Source organism: Musca domestica, unplaced genomic scaffold (assembly GCF_030504385.1).
Source record: "Musca domestica strain aabys unplaced genomic scaffold, Musca_domestica.polishedcontigs.V.1.1 2, whole genome shotgun sequence".
Lineage (NCBI taxonomy): Eukaryota > Metazoa > Arthropoda > Insecta > Diptera > Muscidae > Musca > Musca domestica.
Genome location: NW_026712249.1, coordinates 8,308,699 through 8,330,035, shown reverse-complemented (window position 1 = coordinate 8,330,035; position 21,337 = coordinate 8,308,699). Strand labels below are relative to the sequence as shown.

The 21,337-nt window shown below is 38.3% G+C and overlaps 1 protein-coding gene across 1 annotated transcript in view; it reads left to right on the top strand.

Moving 5' to 3' along the window:
* Positions 1-21,337, top strand: part of LOC101896533 (uncharacterized) — a 101,435-nt gene that overhangs the window by 7,882 nt on the left and 72,216 nt on the right. The window contains exon 2 of the mRNA XM_059121767.1: positions 6,707-7,270. The gene's annotated coding sequence lies outside the window, so the exon portion shown is untranslated. The remainder of the gene's footprint in view (positions 1-6,706; positions 7,271-21,337) is intronic.

The following is a 21,337-nucleotide window of genomic DNA, read 5'->3' as shown; positions in this document are numbered from 1 at the left end:
TTAGCCGTTATTTGCACAATAAACCTGAAATCGGATTATGGATATAAATGGGAGATATATTCAAATTTTTGCTGTTCTCGATAAAATTTGACAAAGGTATTTCCGAGCTTTATAACACCGAATCGGATGAAATATATATATGGGAGCTATAGTTATATCCAAACTGATTTTCTCCGAATTTGATGTACTTGCTTCTAGTCAGAACTCGCTCGGATATGCCAAAATTTAAACCATTTGGACTTATATTGACCACTTGGTGCACAATTAACCCGAAATCGCTTGAGGATATATATGGGACCCACATCCAAATCTGAACCGATCTCAATCAAATTTGGCACAGGTATTTCCGGGCTGTATCTGATAACTGGCACTTAATATCAATGTTGTCGAATGAATATTACGAATGTGAGGGACTTAACCACCACATCAGATAAAACATATATATGTGAGCTATAACTATATCTGAACCGATTTTCTCCAAATTAGATTTACTTGCTTCTATGCTTAATTCGGTGGGATGTACCAAAATACAGGTCATTTGGACTTATATTCCATTAGGTGCGCAATTTACCCTTAATCGGTTGGGCTATATTTAAATCTGATCCGATTATCGCCAATTTCAATAGGGTTCGTCCTTGGGCCAAACAAACATTGTTTGCAAAATTTCATCTCAATCGGATAATAAATGCGACCTGCATTTTGTTGAGAAGAATACATGGACGGACGGACTGACATGCATAAATCAATGCAGAAAGTGATTCTATGAAGATCCTCAAAAGTAACTATGGGTCTATCTCGCTTCTTTCTCCCTGTTACAAACAAATGCACAAACACATAATACCCGTACCACTATGCGGTGCAGGGTATAAATATTTATTTTTTATACCCTACACCACAAGGTGGTCAGGGTATTTTGCCTTTGTGCATTTGTTTGTAACAGGCAAAAGGAAACGAGATAGACCCATAGTTGCTTTTGATGATCTGCATAGAATCATATTCTGAGTCGATTTATGCATGTCTGTCCGTCCGTCCCTCTGTCCGTCTGTCCATGTATTTTTGTAAACAAAGTACAGTTCGCATTTATTGCGCTATCCAGGTGAAATTTTGCACAGATCATTTGTTTGGCCCAAGGACGAACCCTATTGAAATCGGGGATAATCGGTCAAAATTTAGAAATATATAAATATATATAAATAGCTCCCTGATATATCTTCGTCCGATTTGCCTTTTATTGTGCACCAAACGTGTAATATCAGCCCGAATAGTATGGAATTTTGCAAATACAACCAAATTAGGCCTAAAAATAAGTATGCCAAATTTGATCGAAATCGGTTCAAATATAGCTATAGCTCACATATATATTGTTCACCCGATTTGTTATTTTAGTCCTCCGCAGCCTTAATATGCACTCTGTGACAACAATATTTGGGGAAATATAGCGAATACAGCTCAGAAATGCATTTGCTAAATTTTATCGAGATCGGTTCAGATCGGTTGGATATAGCTCCCATATATAATTTCGTCCGATTTTCCTTTTATTGTGCACCAAACTTCTAATATTTGCCCAAATGGGATGGAATTTGGCACTTACGACCGAATTGAGTCTAGAAGCTAGTATGTCAAATTTGGTGAAGATCGGTTCAGATATAGCTATAGCTCCCATATATACTGTTCATCCGATTTGTTGTATTTGTTACCCACAGCCGTAATATGCACTCCGTAACAAGAATATTCAGGAAATATATCAAATACAGCTCAGAAATATCTTTGCCAAATTTCATCGAGATCGGTTCCGATTTGGATATAGCTCCCATATATATCTTTATCCCATTTCAAGATAATTGTACACCAAATGGGTAATACAAGTCCGAATTTAAAGGATACAAATGCTTCGGCATATTTAGTCCTTTGAACTTTAAATTATAATTATAATCATAGCGTGTATGATTGAATTCTCCCATAAAAACTTTTAGTTGTTATGCGGAGCTCTACTAAATTAGCAAAGTGGTGTAGGGTATCATAAAGTCGGTCCCGCCCGACTTTAGGACTTTCTTTACTGGTTTTATTTTGAAAATTTACAGTGGGACAAAAAAATCCCCTAGTCCAAATATGTTTCTCATTCATAGAATTTCATCCGAAATCTTCTAGACGACCCCACGCATGTATGCTCGCTTTCAAGTTAGACCTAAGTTATCTAAACCAAGTCAAGCCACCATCTATCCAAGCATACATTCGTTCTTCCGTTCCGTTCCCCCACCCCAGAGATATCCATCCATCCATCTATCTATGTGCCGTCTATTAAATGTAGCTGGTGATGCCGCTGCTTAATGCTGTTGTTGTTGTCGTTGTTAGTAGTAGTTCCGCTACGTTAACGTGTTACATCTCGTGTCTATCTTGTTTTAGTTTCAGTTTTACTGACCGTCATCGTTGTCGTCGTATCATTTGATACAATTCTTCTTTGTTTTCCTCTTCGTTGTCATTATTAAAAGTGTTGTGTTATCAGCAACGTAATTAAGGTAGATGAAACAGAGGCATGATCATCATTATGATCCTCATCATAATTATGATTATCTTTAGATACAGATTTGGGCTTGTGTTTGAACGATTTTTTCATTGTAGTGGTGATCTTTCGAGGGGGTTCAAATTCTAAGGTAGTTAACTATTTTTATGATTTTTGCAGAGAGAGAGAGAGAAAGAGAGAGGGGGAGAGTTAGAAATTTTATTGGGAATAAAATATCACCAGCCAATGAAGAAATGGTCAGTAAAAAATTTTTCTATGGGATTCCAACTCAGATGATATAAAGCTTTCCCTATAAAATGAGCAAAAATTGTCTAAAAATTTACTATAGCCAGTCATAGATCAGGGCTCCCACCTTGACCTCCCTTCGACTCTGTGCAATTCTTTGGGAAGTCTATCAATAATTTCTTAGTCCTCTGGAAAACGCAAAGAAATATGTATCTTTGAAGAATTCTTTCAGAGGGACATCTATTTTTATGAGAGCGTCAGGCATTTTGCGATCCAAAAAAGGACCTGAGAAGGATTTTTCGAGTTAGAAGACCTTTGATAGTTTCAAATCTAAAAAAAGGAATTTCGGAGGATTTTTGTTGTAAGAAGACCTTTGTTGGTTCTTTTCTGTAAAAAAATGTACTTTTGACGTCTTCTAATAAGAGAAGGTCCTAATAAGGTTTCTATTTCTTCGTTTTTTCAAAGTCCAGGAAAGTCCATATGAAGGATAAAGTAGAGATTCAGTAACTCTTTCATCCATGGAATGTTTTCAGGAGGTTTTCTACAGGTGTATATGGAAGTCTTGGAGATGGTATTTTATTTATATGACACCAAAAGAAGGATTCATACGTGCCTCTATAGATTTATAGGAGACCTGTAAAAGCTTTTCTACAAGACCATAGCATGCCGACAATTTATACAGATAAGGATATAATTTGTATTTATAAAAGAACTGGTCTTCAAGAAAGTAAGAATTTTAGAAGGTTCTCCAAGTACAGAGAACCTGTAGATGATTCTACAGAAGACCTGTGGAAGGAAGACTTTTTGATGATTGATCAAAAGTAGACCTGTAGATTATTTTCCTACTACCTTAGACTTGTAGACCTTTTCCATCTACAGTAGACCTGTAAAAGGTCTTCCATCTAAAAAAGACCTGAGAAAGGTTTTCAATATAAAAAGGCTTTTGGAAGGTCTTCTATCTGCAGGAGACTTGCAAATATTTTTCCTTCTACCGTAGAACTGTAGATAAATCTTACATTTTCAGAAGACCTGTAGAAAGTCTTTAATCGAAAGAAGACTTTTTAAGGTTTTTAAAGTACAGAAGACATTTAGACTCTCCTTCATCTGCAGATGGTGTTCAATCAAACGAAGATTTTTTAAGGTCTTCCACCTACAGGAGACTTCTACCGTAATTTTCCTCCTGCCGTAGACCTGTAAATTGTTCCATCTTAAGTAAACCTGTAGAAGGTCTTCAATCGAAAGAAGGCGTTTTGAAAGTCTTCTATCTACATGAGACCTCATACTATGATTTTCCTCCTACTCCTACCTGTAGAATTCTTCCATCTTCGGTAGACCTTCAATGGAAAGAAGACTTTTAACGATTTCCCTTGAAGCGCTCATCGTACAGAACACTTGCTGAAAATCCTCCATATATAGAAGACCTGTGCAAGGCTTTCAATCGGAGAAAGTGCTTTTGTAGGTCTTCTACATAAAGAATGTTCTTCCTACCGTAGATCTTTAGAATATCTTCCATCTTCTGTAGACCTGGAGAAGGTCTTTAATCCAAAGAAGATTTTATGACCAGTTTCATCTACAGGTTTCTTCTCTTAGTGTAGACTTGTAGACGCTCCTCTATCCACAGAAAACCTATGGAGTGGGTAATTGAAAGAAGTCTTCAATCGAAAGAAAAAGGCGTTCTTCGATCTAAATAAGATTTTTTAAGGTCTTCGAAGTACAGAAGACTTGTAAAGGTATTCTATCTACAAGGTTTAATCGAAAGAAGACTTTTTGACGATTTTCCTCAACAGAAGATCTGTAGGTGATTTTTTATCTACTGTAGACCTGTAAAAGGTTTCAATCGAAAGATGTTTTCTTGACAAATTTCCATCTACAGGAGATCTGTAGATGTTTTTCTTCTTCCTAGACTTGCAGACGCTACTCCATGAACAAAAGACCTGTGGGAGACCTTCCTTCTATAGAAAACATGTGGAAGGTGCTCAATCGAAAAAAGAAATTTTTAAGGTCTTTTATCTACAGGAGTCCTATTACCGTGTAGTTCTTCCATCTTCAGAAGACATGTACAATGTCTTCGAGAGAGTTCTTCAGGTATTCGAAGTACAGAAGACTTATAAAGGTATTCTCTCTACAGGAGACCTGTAGCTGATTATTCATCTATTGAGGACCTGTCTTCCATATTCGACGATCTTTATTTAAGGAGATGTGTAGATGTAGCGTAGACTTGCAGACGCTCCTCCCTTTACAGAAGTCGAAGTACAGAAGACTTGTAAAGAGATTTTATCTATAGGAGACCTTTAGATAATTTTTCATCTATTGTAGACCTTTCGAGGGTCTTCAATCGTAAGATGACTTTTTGACGATTTTCCATTTACAGGAGATTTGCAGATGATTTTCCTCCTACCGTGGATTTGTAGATGCTTCTCCATCTACAGAATACCTGTGGAAGGTCTACAATCGCATGAAGGCTTTTGGGAGGTGTTCTATCTACAGGAGACCTCCTACCGTAATTTTCCTCCACCTAGACTTATTGTTCGAATTTCCAAAATATCATTAACATGCATCCCATCAACGACCTCATTCCAAAGTTAACAAGTAAAAAAGCTCTAAATTCAGCCGGGCCGAACATTGATTACCCTCCACCATTTGGAACGAATTTGGCAATTTTCAAAAAATAAAATCAGTTAAAAATTCTGTTCAAATCTTAAAAATACCGAATGTAGCCGTTATATTAGCGTCTATACGATAGGCAACTTTTGCGGTAAGCCATTATATGTTATGGCTTATGATATATCGCTATATTCCGTTATATGGGACTATACGAAGACATGGACCTGCACGGACAATTTTCTGTCATAGCCTCTAGTATCTATTACGAACTGCAAATACCAAATTTGAAACAATTCCGGTGAATAATGTCTCTAAAATCACCAAAATACCGAAAATAGGGAGGTACCATTATTTGGGGGTTATACCAAAACGTGGGCCTACAATGTCCATTTTCGATACCAAAAGTCCTGCAGACATAATATACATATGTGTACAATTTTATCAACCTACTTCATTTCGTTTGGAAGCTAGAGTGATTTCCACTGACGTACAGACGAATGGACGGACAGACGGAAATCGCTAAATCAAAACAGAGTTTTATGCGGATCAAGAATATGTATACTTCGTGGGGTCTGAAATGTATATTTCGAGGTGTTATAAACGGAATGACAAACTTAATATACCCTCCATACTATGGGCAAAAAAAATCTAGCTCTATCCGCTTACCCAATACAATGTATTATATTTTTACTACCTTTTTCTACTTCTGGTACACTTATAGTTCGAATTTTCAAAAACCTTGCCTTATTTTATCCCTACGCACGAATATTGCCCCACTTGCAAAATTCCAGATTCCAGCTTTAATCTTTTACATGTGGAAGAACACCAAGGGGATTTTCTTTCTACAGATGATCCAAAAAGGGGGTTTCATAAAAGACCTGGAGAAAAGTTTCTTCAGATTGAAGCCCTAAAGTTTCTTCGTCGGCTTTCTGCTCTGTGGAGGGTCTTTAGTAACAGTTCTTCTCTTCAAGCGGGTATGTGTTCTTCTCCGTTAATGGACTTCCCCTAAGGGGTCTTCAATCAAATCTTCTTTACCACTGAGGAAGAAGACCTTTAGGACCTGTGCTCCAAGAACCAATTAAATGCTTAGCCTAAGTACTTCGTGTTGCAAACGATCATCGGGTCATCTCTGAAGAGTCATCTCCAACGTCATCATCATAATCATCATCATCAGCATTGGTTGTTGTCATTGTTGTTTTCGTTGTTGTTGTTGTGTGGTCTGTGTGTGGTGGTGGTGGCTTGGAAGATGTTGACTGTCTGCTCCATCACACCAGACCACAATAGTGGAGCGGATACAAGTCTCTATCAAAGTCTGGCTAAATAACATTTTTTTTTTTTTTTTCATTTTTATTTTAGACGCAGTGGCAGCCAAGCAACAGTTCAGCGGCAGAGGCAACTGAAAAGCTAACAACTACCACTACAGCTGCAACATCACTGTGATCTTCATCATCTGCTAAAACAACAACAAAGTTAAGAGAACAACAAAAACAATAGCAGAAGAAAAACGTTAGTTTTTCTCAGACTCTGTTTTGTGTTTTTTTTTTTTGTTGTTGCGTTTTCGACTTGGATTTGTGAGATTGTGAAATATCATCAAACCGAAGAAGAAGAAGAAGAAAAACGAAACGAATAACTTGAACTGAAACTACTACTACCGTTCGTGAACGAAAACAACAACAACATCGTCATCATTGTCTCTGAGTCTGAGAGGAGTCCAAGCCAGCTCCACAACTATATCTGTGAGCCGCCTCAATTGCTGGCACCTAAGCTGGAATCTAAGACGTTGCCACACCGCCATAGCCATTAGACCATCAGTCTGTCAGTCATCGTACTGTCTCAGCGCCGAAGCCGCCTCTTCGACCCTCCCTCCCTCCTTCCCGTGGCCAACGGGTGGATACTGAAACCGTGGATACTCTTAGTCAGGTAAGCTATGGCTATGCAATCGCCGCTGAAGCTTCATTTATACCGTTTTATTAGTTTTTGGCAATAGCCAAGCATTTGAGACGTGCCAAACCTCTTCCAAGAGCTTGGGACACACAGACCAAACCAGACCCGATCAGACCTGGAAAAGCAAAATGCATTTCATTTTGCCATTTCTTAAAGACGAGTTTCACTCGTCTTGGTCGTGTTGGTTCATAAGCCATGATTTGCTTTGATTATTCTCAATAAATTTTCAGTTTTTCTTGGGGTGGCTTGGCAATAGATGGCCTCTCTACCCCTTTCCTTACCTCCCCCCCAATCACTTGGCATTCTTGGTTAATATTTTGTGCAATGCATATTTCTTCACATATTTCGTGTTACTTATTTTGTTGGCCAGTGTAGATTGGTTTTGGTTTTTCTATTTTTTTCCCTGACAAGAAAATAAATCGCCAGCCAACAAAGCCGGAAGGCCCAGCGTCGTGCCACTTGCCTTGCCAGCCAATGTGTGTCCTTATTTACATCTTAGTCTATGGAAATGATTTGCATTTTTCTTTTCTTGTTGCTGTCAGTTTTCTTGGTAGGTGTGGGGAAGAAGGGGGTGACGGCTCGTGTTAATGATCTTCAATAGTCATTCGAACAGGTGCCAATTTCCATGTCAATTTTGTTGAAAGATAATCAATTTTCATTGGTGGAATTATGCCAAATAATGTCAGCAGATCAAAGTTCGTTGATTTGATGGACAATCGATTTTATTTTCTTGACTGAAAATGGGATTGCAGGAAGGGTTGATCGGGAATGTGTTATTGGTTATTGATCTTGAGAATAGGCCAAAATGTTACGAGGCTCCAGAGAAAATATATTACAAGTAGGACAAAGGTAGGCTTTTTGGAAGAATTCCTTAAGATGGATGTACTAAGGCCATATTTAATGTAGGCCCTCCTTGAAAGAATATCAAAGATAGGAGATATTCTAAACTTAGAACCTTTTCTCAGCAGAGAATTTCTAAGGGTATTAAATAGAGAAGATCTTATACAGGTCTTTTTAGCACAGAAGATTCTTCAGAGACCTCCTAAAGGTCCTTACAGCATTGAAGAGACTGAAGGCTGCTGACCTACCGGAGGCCTGCCAAACACCGAAAACCTTAAACATAAAAGGTCTTCCACTGGCCTCCTTAACCTAGCAGATTTTCGATTAAGCAGATTTTCGAAGGTTCGTAAACCATGGAAGACACTGAAGGTCCTCCAGCAAGGTCGACCTACAGACGACCCTCTAAGCGAAGAATAAATTCCGAACATTTCCAATGCTTGTGAGATCTCTTAAATGCAGAACACTTCTCTGAATGTTTTCTTAAAATATTAAAAAATTGAAGATTTCAAGAGGACGGATCATAGAAAGTATTCTAAACATAGAATACCTTTAGGATTTTTGTTTAAAGGAGATTTTCCAAAAAATAAAAATCTCAGGAATGACTTAAAAACCTACAAGTCTTCATGGCTGTCTTCCAAGTCTAGAAGACCTCCTGCATTTTTTCCAAACAAAAAATACCTCCAAAGTCATTAAAGTCCTCTTGAGGGTCGTCTGCTAAAGATAGAAGACCTTTGCATGAATGAAACACCTCTGATGCTCTTCTAAATATTGAAAATCTCAACAGAGTAGTTCTTAAATGTGAGACCTCCCAAAAGTACATAGAAGTCTTCGATAGTATTTTTACACGAAGACTATCCCCGAGGATCTCCTGTATACAGAAGGCCTCCTTTAGTTCTTTTAAACATAGAAGATTTCCTGGAGGTTTAAAAAAAATAAAACGCCTCCTGAAGGTCATAAACCACCACTTGAAAATCTTTGGGTTATAAAGAAGCCTCAAGAGCCTCTAAACATAAAAGACTTCTTGAGATTCATTAATGCCTTGAATATCTCCAGCACTTTTTCAAAATACTGAAGACTTCCTGAAGTGAAATTATTTAAAAGGTTGAGGAACGCAGAAAACCCCCTGAATGCCTTTTAAATATAGAAAACCTTTTAAAGATATTCTACAAACGGTTATCTAAAAATAAAAATCCTCCTGAAGGTTATTTGAACAATGAAGACCTTCTGAAGAGCTCTTACAAATAGAGTAGATCGTGAAGACCTTCTAAAAGTCTTCTACACATAAAAGATACCGTGAAGGTCTTCTAAACTATCTCCTAAATAAAGAGGATATTCAGAATATCTTCTGAATTTTAATAAACCTCTGAAGGTCTGTTGGGGATGGCAAACCTTTTGAAGATCTTCTGCAGTATGAATAACTTCAGATGGACTTCTATGGATATACAAGCTCGTATGGACTACTTAAAGGGCCGCAAACTCCCCCTTAGCTCGTCTATGGCACCATAGTCTAAGTCCCTTTGAACGAGGGGGTCTATAGGTTTTCAAAAATAAGTCGAAGGGAGTCTGAATAGGGCGCCTATAGACTAGATGAAAAGGCTTCAATATAAGAGCTAACTAGGCATTTATAGACAAGCTGACTAAGGCGAGGGGTATATAGGCGAGTTGGAAGGGAATTATACAGAGCCGCGTTAAAAGAGAGTCTACAGACGAGTAGGAAAAGAGAATCATTAAACCAGTTGGAAAAGGAGCCTATAGACGAGTTGGAAATGAGTCTGTAGACGAGTTGGAAAATGAGTCTATAGACGAGCCGAATATGGCATATATACACGAGCTGAATAGGGAGTCTATAGACGAGCTGAATATGGAGTCTATGAACGAGCGGAATAGAGAGACCTCAGACGAGAGGAATAGGGTTTCTGAAGAGCTGAATAGGGTGTCTATAAAAAAACTGAATAAGGCGTCCAAAGACGGGCGGCATAGAGCGTCCATAGACGAGCTGCAAAGAGGGTCTATAGACTACCTGAAAAGAGCTTCTATATGAGGTGTGAAAGGGAGTGTTTAGACGAGCATTAGATTTTTAAAAACGTACTGAAGTCAGTCTTAATAGATGAGGTTATGGGAGTTTTTATAGACAAGCTCAAGAGACCATCTTTTTAGACAAGATGTAGATATCGTTTTTATGGACGTGCTGAATAGGTCGTCTACAAACGAGCTGTAAAGGGACTTATAGACGAGTTAGAAAGGAGTCTGTAGACAAATTTAATAGACGAGCTGAATTCGAGGTCTATAAACAAGCTAAGTAGGGGGCACAAAAGTTGAAAGGGAAGTCTCTGTAAGCGCTAAAAGGGAATGTATAGACAAGTCAAAAGGACGTCTGTAGACGAGCTGGAAAGAAAGTTTTTAGAAGAGTTGGAAAGGGAGTTTTTAGACGAATTGAAAGATGAGTCAGGCGATCTGAATTGGGCGTCTATAGACGAGCTGAATAGGGAGTCTATAAATGAAAGGGAGTCAATAGACGAATTGGAAAGGAGGTCTATAGACGAATTGTAATGGGAGCTTAGAGATGAGTTGGAAAGGAAGTTGAAAGGGAAGTCCACAGACGAGTTGTAGAAGGAGTCTATGTACAAATTGGAAAGGAAGTCTATTAACGAAAGGAAAAGGGAGTCTGTAGACGAGTTGGAAAATGAGTCTTTAGACGAGTTAGCCATTTTAATAGAATTTTTCTGTGTTAGCTTTATTATTAAGAAGTCCCCAACCATATAAAAGACCAAACCTAGACGACTTCCCTTGAGATCGCCTTTATAGGATGTTATAGCTCCCCTTGAGCTCGTCTGTGGCCATAAACTCAATTTCAATCTCATCCCTCTTGAACTTGCCCATCCAGTCATCGGTGTGCCTCAAACATTCAGTAATGAAATAAAAATAGCCATGCGCTGGCCTGCAGTAGTTTATCAAATAGTTTGTTTTTTTTTTTCCTTCATTTTTGTCTCCGAATACATTAGCTTAAGATAACAGTTATGAATGGTGTCAATCACATTTCAATTCATAATCGCCCATAGTTATTGGTGCGGCATTATATTGTAATCCATAAATCAAACACAGCGATTTACATAAACGCGTGATAGACCACTTTTATTTATTACATTTGAACTTTCTCCTTCGTTGTTGGAGCTGGAGTTGAAGTTTAAAAGCTTAACATGACCTTCTACATAACTCAGACATTAAACAGTGAAGCTATTTAAAACAAAAAAGAAACAGAAACCCAGCTAGTTTATGACACATACCTCCGAAAGACAGGTATTTCAATTAAATATTTCGGGATACCAACAAAAGCAACAAAAACAATTAGAGAATAAAAAGTACCTACCCATTTCACACTTCGTGGGGGTCAGCAATGCTACTTTTGTTGTTGTTGTGTTTTTTTTTTGTCATAAAAAACGATTTCAATCCAGTCTCTAGAATCGCCACAAGGTCAAATCACATCACACTTGTGTGTACTGACATTCATACATATGGACATTCTGTTTCTGGTTTTAAAACTTATCGTATATTCGATGGTTGTATATTTTTTTAAATAATAAAATAAGAAATAAAAGAGAATTTAAGGTAGTGTTTAGCTAAACTTGTTCTTCGGGAGTTTTTTTTTTTTTTCTGAAATAAAAAAAAAGATCAGATAAATACCATTTGCTTAAAATCATAATTAATATAATGAGGAGCGGACTCTTTCCTCTGCTTTTTTGGAAAAGAATGGGGGACAGTCGAACCTCTTTAGGAGGAAAAGGAAAAAAAGTCAAACCCAAAAAAACTCACACTCGATTTGGAAGGAAAGTTTTTAGATGAGTTGGACATAGAGTCTATAGACGAGCTGGAAAGGAAGGTGGAAATCGGAAAGGGAGTCTATGGACGAGCTGGAGAGGGAGTCTATAGCCCAGCTGGAAAGGGAGTCTAAAAGCCAACTGGGATGGGTAACTAGCTGGAAAGGGGGTCTATAGATCAGCTGGAAGGGGACAATATAGACGAGCGGGAGAGGGAGTCTATAGATAGAAGATATAGATGGGAGTCTATAGACGAGCTGTAGATGGGAGTCTATAGACAAGCTGTAGATGGGAATGTATAGACGAGCTGAAGATGGGAGTCTATAGACGAGCAGTAGGTGGGAGTCTATAGACGAACAGTAGGTTGGAGTCTATAGACGAGCAGTAGGTGGGAGTCTATGGATGAGCTGTAGATGGGAGTCTATAGACGAGCTGTAGATGGGAGTCTATAAACGAGCTGTAGATGGAAGTCTATAGACAAGCTGTAGATAGGAGTCTATAGACGAGCTGTAGATGGGAGTCTATAGACGAACTGTAGATGGGAGTCTATAGACGAGCTGTAGATAGGAGTCTATAGACGAGCTGTAGATGGGAGTCTATAGACGAGCTGTAGATGGGAGTCTATAGACGAGCCTCAGATGGGAGAGAGAATGGGAGAGTCTATAGACAAGCTGTAGATGGGAGTCTGTAGAAGAGCTGTAGATGGGAGTCTATAGACGAGCTGTAGATGGAAGTCTATAGACGAGCTGTAGATAGGAGTCTGTAGGAGAGCTGTAGATGGGAGTCTATAGACGAGATGTAGATGGGAGTCTATAGACGAGCTGTAGAGGGGTGTCTATAGACTAGCTGTAGATGGGAGTCTATAGACGAGCTGTAGATGGGAGTCTATAGGCGAGCTGTAGATGGGAGTCTATAGACGAGCTGTAGATAGGAGTCTATAGACGAGGTGTAGGTGGGAGTCTATAGACGAGCTGTAGCTGGGAGTCTATGGACGAGCTGTAGATGGGAGTCTATAGACGAGCTGCAGATGGGAGCCTATAGACGGGCTGTAGATGGGAGTCTATAGACCAGCTGTAGATGAGAGTCTATAGACCAGCTGTAGATGAGAATCTATAGACGAGCTGTAGATGAAATTGTATAGACTAGCGGTAGATGGGAGTCTATAGACGAGCGGTAGATGGGAGTCTATAGCAAGCGGTAGATGGGAGTCTATAGCAAGCGGTAGATGGGAGTCTATAGACGAGCAGTAGATGGGAGTCTATAGACCAGCTGTAGATGGGAGTCTCTAGACGAGCTGTAGATGGGAGTCTATAGACGAGGTGTAGATGGGAGTCTATAGACGAGGTGCAGGTGGGAATCTATAGACGAGCTGTAGATGGGAGTCTATAGACGAGCTGTAGATGGGAGTCTATAGACGAGCTGTAGATGGGAGTCTATAGACGAACTGTATATGGGAGTCTATAGACGAGCTGTAGATGGGAGTCTATAGACGAGTTGGAAAGAGAGTCGAGATGTAGATGGGAGTCTATAGATGAGCTGTAGATGGGAGTCTATAGACGAGCTGTAGATGGGAGTCTATAGACGAGCTGTAGATGGGAGTCTATAGACGAACTGTATATGGGAGTCTATAGACGAGCTGTAGATGGGAGTCTATAGACGAGCTGGAAAGAGAGTCGAGATGTAGATGGGAGTCTATAGATGAGCTGTAGATGGGAGTCTATAAACGAGGTGTACATGGGAGTCTATAGACGAGCTGTAGATGGGAGTCTATAGACGAGCTGTAGATGGAAGTCTATAGACGAGCTGTAGATGGGAGTCTATAGACCAGCTGTAGATGGAAGTCTATAGACGAGCTGTAGATGGGAGTCTATAGACGAGCTGGAAAGAGAGTCGAGATGTAGATGGGGGTCTATAGATGAGCTGTAGATGGGAGTCTATAAACGAGGTGTACATGGGAGTCTATAGACGTGCTGCAAAGGGGATCTATAGACGAGTTGGAAATTGACACGAAATGTATAAATAAAATGATCTTTATCCGAAGGCCCTGTCATAGATTCTTTATAGTCAGAGAGCCTTCTGTAAGGTTTCTTCATCATCCTGACTACAACATTCCCCCCATCCATTTTATCAATGTTCCACTGTATTGACTTTATAAGCAAAATACCTAATTAAGATCGCCGAAACCATAAAATACCAAACTTCGAAATACAAAACGATGAAGAAACGATGCATAAAGAATGAGCAAAAAATATGACTAAGTTATTGATTCTACTTCTACCTCTGCTGCTGATGGTGGTGGCTGTGATGTTGTTCTTGTTGCCTAATTAATACATTAAACACACACTCCACAAAAAGAGAATCGTACATGGCATGGAACACCGCTCCTCAAAATGGCTATTCATTAGCATTAACAAAAGCAGATTTATAATGTCATCACTTTGACGGATGCCAAGACAAAAATCCACAGAACACTCCATTACTTTGAATTGGCAATGGGGGGTATTCTTGAGATATTTTTCTATTTGATTGCGAGTTCAAAATACTTCTTGGTATCATAGCTAGATTTTTGATGAATTTCAAGTGAGTTGATACCCTACATTCAGCATAAGGCGGAATGGATTTTTCTTTGATCTAAATTCAAGATCATCTTTGGGATAGAAAAGTATCTTTAGGATAGAAGTAGCGTTGGATTGTAATTCTGAGTAGGTTTAATGGGGCTAACGAAATTACGACTGCTATTTAACACATCCACAACTGTTCCTGGAGGTATTATGTTCCGTCGAACATGACAACATTTTTGTTGGTTTGCCGTGCACCACCACCAAGTGCAGTGATGTGAAACTGGTATTGATCATATTTCTGAATGCAACCAATACAACAAGAACAACACAACAGCAAGCACCAAGAAGTACTACAACTATAAATAAAAACCAGCCAACTAAACAGAAAAAAAAACAGTCAAAACATAAAAATGCTATTCGCTGTACTCAATTACAAAAAGTATAAAATTCTCGAAAATAAAGACCAGAGCAACAACAACGACAACAAAAATCAATAATGGTGAAATAATGGAAACAACATTTACTTAACTTGTTATTTCGTTATGAATAAAAGCCATAGAGAGGACGAAGAAGAAGAAGGTGAGGAAGGGGCGCCACATACCCCATGGTAGCCCTACAGACAAGAGATACAACCACTAACCACCAAAAAGATACCAAAAAGTGGCTACGAGTGACATTTACCGAAAATGAAAGGGAAGTCGGCAAATGAGCTGCTAAGAGAGTCTGTAGACGAGTAGGGAAGGGAGTCTCTAGATGAGTTGGCAAGGGAGTCTCGAGATGAGTTGGAAAGGTAGGGGCTGAAGAGTAGAGTCAATAGACGAGCTCAAGAGGGGAGTCTGTAGACAAGCTGTAGATGGCAGTCTATAGACGAGCAGTAGATGGGAGTCTCTATAGACGAGTAGTAGATGGGAGTCTAGAGACGGGCTGTAGATGGACGTCTAGAGACGAGCTGTAGATGGACGTCTATAGACGAGCCGTAGGTGGGAGTCTACAGAAGAGCTGTAGGTGGGAGTCTATAGACGAGCCGTAGGTGGGAGTCTATAGACGAGCCGTAGGTGGGAGTCTATAGACGAGCCGTAGGTGGGAGTCTATAGACGAGCCGTAGGTGGGAGTCTATAGACGAGCTGTAGATGGAAGTCTATAGACGAGCTGTAGATGGGAGTCTATAGACGAGCTGCAGATGGAAGTCTCGACAGACGAGCAGTAGATGGGAATCTCGACAGACGAGCAGTAGATGGGAGTCTCTATATACGAGCAGTAGATGGGAGTCTCTATAGACGAGCAGTAGATGGGAGTCTCTATAGACTAGCAGTCGCTGGGAGTCTATAGACGAGCAGTCGCTGGGAGTCTATAGACGAGCTGTCGCTGGGAGTCTATAGACCAGCTGCTGATGGGAGTCTATAGACGAGCAGTAGGTGGGAGTCTATAGACGAGGTGCAGGTGGGAGTTTATAGACGAGGTGCAGGTGGGAGTCTACAGGCGAGCTGTAGATGGAAGTCTACAGGGAGAGTCTATAGATAAACAGTAAGTGGGAGTCTATAGACCAGCTGTAGATAGGAATCTATAGACGAGCTGTAGATGGGAGTCTAAGGACGAGCTGTAGAAGGACGAGATGGAAGTCTACAGGCGAGCTGTAAATGGAAGTCTACAGGCGAGCTGTATATGGAAGTCTACAGGCGAGCTGTAGATGGAAGTCTACCGGGAGAGTCTATAGACGAACAGTGGGTGGGAGCCTATAGACTAACAGTGGGTGGGAGTCTATAGACGAGCTGGAAGGGGAGTCTATAGACGAACAATAGGTGGGAGTCTATAGACCAGCTGTAGATGGGAGTCTAAGGACGAGCTGTAGAAGGACGAGATGGAAGTCTAGATGAGCTAAAGGGCCCATCTATGACCCATAGATGACCTGAAGGGCCCCTCTATGGTCTATAGATGACCTGAAGGGCCCCTCTACGGTCCATAGATGACCTGAAGGGCCCCTCTATGGTCCATAGATGACCTGAAGGGCCCCTCTATGGTCCATAGATGACCTGAAGGGCCCCTCTATGGTCCGTAGATGACCTGAAGGGCCCCTCTATGGTCCATAGATGACCTGAAGGGCCCCTCTATGGTCCATAGATGACCTGAAGGGCCCCTCTATGGTCCATAGATGACCTGAAGGGCCCCTCTATGGTCCATAGATGACCTGAAGGGTCCCTCTATGGCCCATAGATGACCTGAAGGGTCCCTCTATGGCCCATAGATGACCTGAAGGGTCCCTCTATGGTCCATAGATGACCTGAAGGGCCCCTCTATGGTCCATAGATGACCTGAAGGGCCCCTCTATGGTCCATAGATGACCTGAAGGGCCCATCTATGGTCCATAGATGACCTGATAGGCCCGTCTATGGTCCTGATAGGCCCGTCTAAGCTCCATATATGAGCTGATAGGTCCGTCTATGGTCAATAGACAAGCTGATCGGTCCATCTATGGTCCATAGACGAGCTGAGAGGCCCCTCTTTGGTCCAAAGACGAGCTGATAGGTCCGTCTATGCTCCTTAGACTATCTAATAGGCCCGTCTGCAGGTCCCCTCTATTGTCCATAGACGAACTGACGGGAGTTTTCCATAACAGAATTTAGTTTTCTTTCGGAGCTCTTTTATTTCAGCCTGGCTGAATGGAGTTTTTCGCCTAGGTAAACTTCCAAACAGCCAAATATAAACTCCCACCCCTCTGGCAAAATCCATGGCTTAGCCATTAATCATGTCAAGGATGTATTTTAGTTTTTCAAAATTTGTCATGCAGTGGTGTCAGCTGCATAATATTTTCGACCATATGATGAATATGCATTGCCATCGTCGTCTTCGCCGTCGTCATCGTCATCATCTTCATGACAGTCACCTGTGTGTGGTGGGCCATAACTTTGTTTATGCCGTAAATTAGTGAAAACAAATCGCCAATGTTTATTCAAAGTCATAAAATTATACAGGAAATTTTTGCATTCATGTAAATGTCTAAATTATGTGGAGACACGTTCATGTCCGTGCTCACACACACACACCGATACACTTGGCATCATCACGCTGATGGATAACTTTCATTGATTGATAATTTTCAGAAGAAGAAAAAAAGTGACAATTTAGGAGAGAGAAAAAAACCTCTGCTACTTTAATGGCCCCCTGGTGTTGGTTTTGTTTTTTTTTTATCTGTGTTGCTGCTACATAATTGTTGTCTCCCTGTCTCTCCTCCATCATCGGCGTATTGTTTTAGTTTTGCTGTTTCTGGTTGTTGTTTTTTACAAAAAATGCAAAAAACAACTTGGTAAACAACACTATTATGGTATCTTTTACCCCGATATCCATTGTGTTGTACCCATTCGTACTAAGTAGCGCTGTCGACTTTGGACGACTAATGGTCAGACGGAGAGACAAGCAGGTAGGTAGTCAGTCAGTCAGACAGCCAGCCAGCCACAGAGACACTGAAAATCAAGCCAAACGGCCTGACATATATGAACCGCTAAAGCGTTAATATTTATGCTGACTTGACTTACTTCCTTTACTATCTACTAAAACGCTTGTTTGTTCGGTTGTTCGCTCATTCCTTGACAAGTTAAAACAATGACAGTTTCTTTTAACAACAAATGGTAGAAACAGCAACAGCAACACCAACAGCAACACAAATCAAATACCCTATTAAATGGTCAAGACTTAATGACGTTCAAGTCGAGGCTGTTTGGGGTGGCGGGTAATGAATATTTCCTCCTTACCCTAAAAACTAAAGCAGCTCGCAAATATCATTAGCTTGAGTTGACTGGAATGTATTTAATTTGTTGTAGTTGCTGCTTATTTTTTGGGCGGGTGTTAATAACCTGTCACGGTGTACTAAATAATGGACATGGTACATTGTTGGGAGATTATTTGAAAGCCATAATCAAAAATGTACCGAAACTTAGCTTAAAATATGCGGAATAATCAAGGGTGTGAAGCAAAGCAAAACTATAGCCTTAACTCTTAAAGTAACAGTGGTATCCTGCTGCCAGAAATAAGGACCCTTCCAAAATACATTTCCGATTGCCTTGGTGTCTAAATGCCAAAGCAAAATAAAATTTGTTTATGAAGGAGTTGTTCTAGAAATCAGAAGCCAAATTCTATAGACGGCATATCTAAGCGAGGCCTACTGTTGTAAAGTGGATCCTTAGAAGGTTAACTATGAAGATTTGCCGACATATATGTACCCTATGTCCTTAATAATTTAAATAAAATTTTATATATTTTTCAATATTTACGAATATTCATAAAATATTGATTATTTTATGGGGTGTTCTTCCAAAATAATATTTTCAATAAGAATTCCTTCAGATGCATAATTACCAATAATTCTTTAAAAACATGTAGGTCCTTGAGGAGATCTAAAGATAGGGTCATCCCTCAAAATAATATTTTCAAGTCCATATTTTTCGCCAGGAAGGCAAAAAAAAAAGTAAAAAGGTTGTAAGTTCGGCAGGGACGAACTTTGAATACCCTCTACCATTTGGAACGAATTTGGCAATTTTCAAAAAAATAAAATCCGTTAAAAATGCTATTAAAATCTTTAAAATACCGAATGTAGTTGTTATATTAGGGACTATACGACGACATGGACTGCATAGGTAACTTTTGTCATAAGCCATTACAATATTCAAATGCGAAACTTAAAAAAAATCGGTGAATAATGTAGCTATAATCACCAAAAATCCGAATATCGGGAGCTGCCGTTATATGGGGCTATACGAAGACGTGGACCTTTTTTACTTGTTTTTTCTAAATCCAAGTTTACTATTTCTTTCGAAAATATTTTTTAAAAAATATACGCTTGCTATTTCTCTCGAAAATATTTTTTTAAAAAATCCACGTTCCCAATTTCTTCCGATTTTTTAAAAAAATCCACGATCCCAATTTCTGCTATTTCTTCCAAAAATATTTTTTTTAAAAATCCACGTCTGCTATTTCTTCCAAAAAAATTTTTTTTTAAAACCCACGTCTGCTATTTCTTCCAAAAATATTGTTTTTTAAATCCACGTTTGCTATTTCTTCCAAAAATATTTTTTTAAAAAAAAAAATCCACGTCTGCTATTTCTTCCAAAAATATATTTTTAAAAAAAAAAATCCACGTCTGCTATTTCTTCCATAAATAATTTTTTTTTAAAAATCCACGTTTGCTATTTCTTCCAAAAATATTTTTTTAAAAAAAAAAATCCACGTCTGCTATTTCTTCCAAAAATATATTTTTTTTTAAAAAAATCCACGTCTGCTATTTCTTCCAAAAATATATTTTTTTTAAAAAAAATCCACGTCTGCTATTTCTTCCATAAATAATTTTTTTTTAAAAATCCACGTCTGCTATTTCTTCCAAAAATATTTTTTTAAAAAATCCACGTCTGCTATTTCTTCCAAAAATATCTTTTTTTAAATCCACGTTTGCTAGTTCTTCCGGAAATATTTTAAAAAAAATCCAAGTTTCCTATTTCTTCCGAAAAAAAATCCACGTGTGATATTTCTTCCGAAAATATTTTTTTAAAAAATCCACGTTTCCTATTTCTTCCGAAAATATTTTTTAAAAAATCCAAGTTACTTATTTCTTCCGAAAATATTTTTTAAAAAATCCACGTTTCCTATTTCTTTCGAAAAAAATCCACGTGTGATATTTCTTCCGAAAATATTTTTAATTTGAAAATATTTTTTTTAATTTTTCTTTTTTTAAAAAATCCACGTTTGCTATTTCTTCCAAAAATATTTTTGTTTTAATTTTTTTTAAATCCACGTTTGCTATTTCTTCTGAAAATATTTTTTTTAATTTTTTTTTTAAAAATTCACTTTTGCTATTTCATCTGAAAATATTTTTTTTTTTAATTTTTTTTTAAAAAATTCACGTTTGCTATTTCTTCTGAAAATATTTTTTTTTAATTTTTCTTTTTTTAAAAATCCACGTTTGCTATTTCTTCTGAAAATATTTTTTTTTTAATTTTTCTTTTTTTAAAAATCCACGTTTGATATTTCTTCCGAAAATATTTTTTTAAATTATTTTTTTTTAAAAATCCACGTTTGATATTTCTTCTGAAAATATTTTTTTAATTATTTTTTTTAAATCCAGTTTGATATTTCTCCCGAAAATATTTTTTAAAAAATCCACGTTTGCTTCTTTTTCGAAAATATTTTTTTTTTAAAATCCACATTTCATTCACGTCTGTAATTCCTTCGCAAAATAATGCTTTAAAAAATCCACATCTTATATTTCTTCTTTGTCAAAAAAATCCAAAATATTTTTTTTTAAATTTTTATTTCTGTACAATTTTTTTTTTAAATCCACATCTTTTATTTCTGGCCCCAAAATATTTTTTGTTAAACCCACCTCTGCTATTGCTTCCCTAAATATATTTTTTTAAATCCTAAACAGTTATTTTTATGCAAAATATTTTTAAAAAATCAAGTTCTGTCATTTCTTTCCCAAAATATATTTTTTTAAAAAATCTAAAGTGGCCATAGTTGTAGGTTTAATTTTGCCAAAAAATATTGTAATCTATTTAATTGAAGGTCCCGAAAATCTGACCCAAATTTGGTATCAATTACTGGCGGACAGGTACACGATGATTTACATTTTAAAGACATTTTAGATTTGCATACTGTCATTTAAATGGGAATACCTTAATTTTCGTGTAACAGGTCTGTGGTCTGCATTCAATTTGTCTTTTTCATTGTTTTTGCACTAGGCTTTTGTCTAAACTTGATGGCGGTGCTTGGCATATTTAAAAAACAAAACAACAGCCAACAAATTACAGCTTTGGGAATATTTAATATTTTTTTGTGTTTTG